General features: G+C 45.1%; 1 protein-coding gene across 1 annotated transcript in view; it reads right to left on the bottom strand.

Moving 5' to 3' along the window:
• Nucleotides 1–1,201, bottom strand: part of LOC125039117 (neuropilin-1-like) — a 7,638-nt gene extending 6,437 nt beyond the window's left edge. Inside the window, exon 1 of the mRNA XM_047632859.1 lies at nt 1,101–1,201. The gene's annotated coding sequence lies outside the window, so the exon portion shown is untranslated. The remainder of the gene's footprint in view (nt 1–1,100) is intronic.
• Nucleotides 1,202–2,264: the final 1,063 nt, after the last annotated feature.

Here is a 2,264-nt window from a genome sequence, read left to right as displayed (position 1 = left end):
GTAAGGGATGACGGTAGATGAAAATAAAGCATAATTATGATGTATTTACAAATAAGACTATGAAGGAAATGGTGGTTATGATGATAATAGGACACGGTAGATACATTAAAAATTATTTAAAAACAGATGTCCCTAATGATAAAAAAGGTAATAACGATGATGATAATGCTTCTGAAACTGAAATTAAAAGGCCATATTTAAAGATAAAGAGTAAACAAAAACAAATATATCATCTTATTCAAAATAATGTAAACAAATAAACAGTAGGTCATATGCTTTTTGAATCTACGATATGACAGAAAGGTAATCATGATATTTAACTATAATATAGCAGATATAAAGAAAATGAATATGACAAACTAATATAACTTTAAACAAAAATGTAGATAAAGAAATTCGAATATATCATTGACAATAAAAACAACAATCGATGATAATAATGATAATAATGATGATAATAAGAATGACAGCAGATATGAAATGAGAATTGTAACGATAATGTAATATATATATATATATATATATATATAAATGGGTGTGTGTGTGTGTGTGTGTGTGTGTGTGTGTGTGTGTGTGTGTGTGTGTGTGTGTGTGTGTGTACATATATATGTGTGTGTGTGTGTGTGTGTGTGTGTGTGTGTGTGTGTGTGTGTGTGTGTGTGCGCGTGTGTAAACACATGAAAACCGACAAAACACCAAACTATATGGACCAAGAAACCAACTAACACCCCATGAGAAATACAAACCTCTCTCCATTACCACCACCACCTCCTCCTCCTCCTCCTCCTCTTCTCCCTCCTCCTCCCCCTCCTCCTCCTCCCCCTCCTCCTCCTCCCCCTCCTCCTCCTCTCCCTCCCCCTCCTCCTCCTCCCCTCCCCCTCCCCCTCCCCCTCCCTCCCCCTCCCCCTCCCCCTCCCCCTCCCCCTCCTCCTCCTCCCCTCCTCCTCCCCCTCCATCTCCTCCATCTCCTCCTCCTCCTCGGCCCTCCTCCTCCTCCCCCTTCCCCTCCTCCTCCTCCTCCTCCTCCTCCCCCTCCTCCTCCTCCCCCCCTCCTCCCCCTCCTCTTCCTCCTCCTCCTCCTCCTCCTCGGCCCTCCTTACCTGATCCTGAACCCTCGCTTCCCCTCGTGTGTCTCGCCGGCGTGGAAGACGAAGCGGATGGCCTCTGCGCCCGGCTGGAAGAGGTAGTGGTCTGCGGCGGAGAGGGAGAGAAGGCGGACGATTGGCGGTGAGAGTGGGGGATGGGGTGGGGTGGGGTGAGGGGTGGGGGTGGGTGGGGGTGGGGGGGATGATGGTGGGGGTGGAGGGGGTAGGAGTGGGGATGGTGGGGGGGTAGGGGTGGGGGTGGGGATGGGTGGGGGTGGTGAGGATGGTGGGTGGGGGTAGGGGTGGGGATGGGTGGGGGTGGTGAGGATGGTGGGTGGTGGGGTGATGGTGAAGGGTGGGGGTGGGGTGGTGGGGGTGAGGGGTGATGGTGGGGGTGATGGTGGTGAGGATTTTGGGTGGGGTGATGGTGGGGGGTGGGGGTGAAGGGTGGGGTGGTGTGGTGGGGGTGAGGGGTGATGGTGGGGGGGGTGGGGGTGAGGATGGTGGTGGGGGGGGCAAGATGGAGAAGGGGAGGTGGGGATAGGGGTTGGGGGGGTGGGGATAGGGGTAGGGGATGATAGTGGGGAGATGGTGATGATGGTGGAGGGGGTGGGGGTGGTGGGGATGATGGTGGAGAGAGATGGGTGGGGGGGGAGATGGGGGGAATGGGGATGATGGTGATGGTGATGATGATGATGATGATAATGGTAATGATAACATTAAAGGCAAAAACAAGAATAATGGTAGAAATAATGATAATGATAGTGATGAAAGTAATTATAACAATGAAGATTATAACAATAACGGTAATGCTGATGATGGTAATAATAACAATAATAAACATCACATCATCATCATCACCGTCATCATCATCATCATCATCATTATCATCATAATAATATTAACAATAATAATATTAATAATAATAATAATAACAATAAAAATAATAATAATAATAATAATAATAATAATGATATTGATAATAATAATACAAATGATAATGAAAAAAGTAATGATAATAATGATAATAATGAAAATAATGATAATAATAAAAATAATAATAACATTAATAATACATAAAGATAATGACAAAAGTGAAAATGATATTAATAACAATGATTATGATAATGACTATGATGACAGTGGTAATGACACCAATAAGTAATTTGAAGAGGTTGA

This window comes from Penaeus chinensis, chromosome 26, assembly GCF_019202785.1.
Source record: "Penaeus chinensis breed Huanghai No. 1 chromosome 26, ASM1920278v2, whole genome shotgun sequence".
Lineage (NCBI taxonomy): Eukaryota > Metazoa > Arthropoda > Malacostraca > Decapoda > Penaeidae > Penaeus > Penaeus chinensis.
Note: the sequence above shows the minus strand (reverse complement) of the source record. Positions and strands in the feature narration are given on the sequence as shown.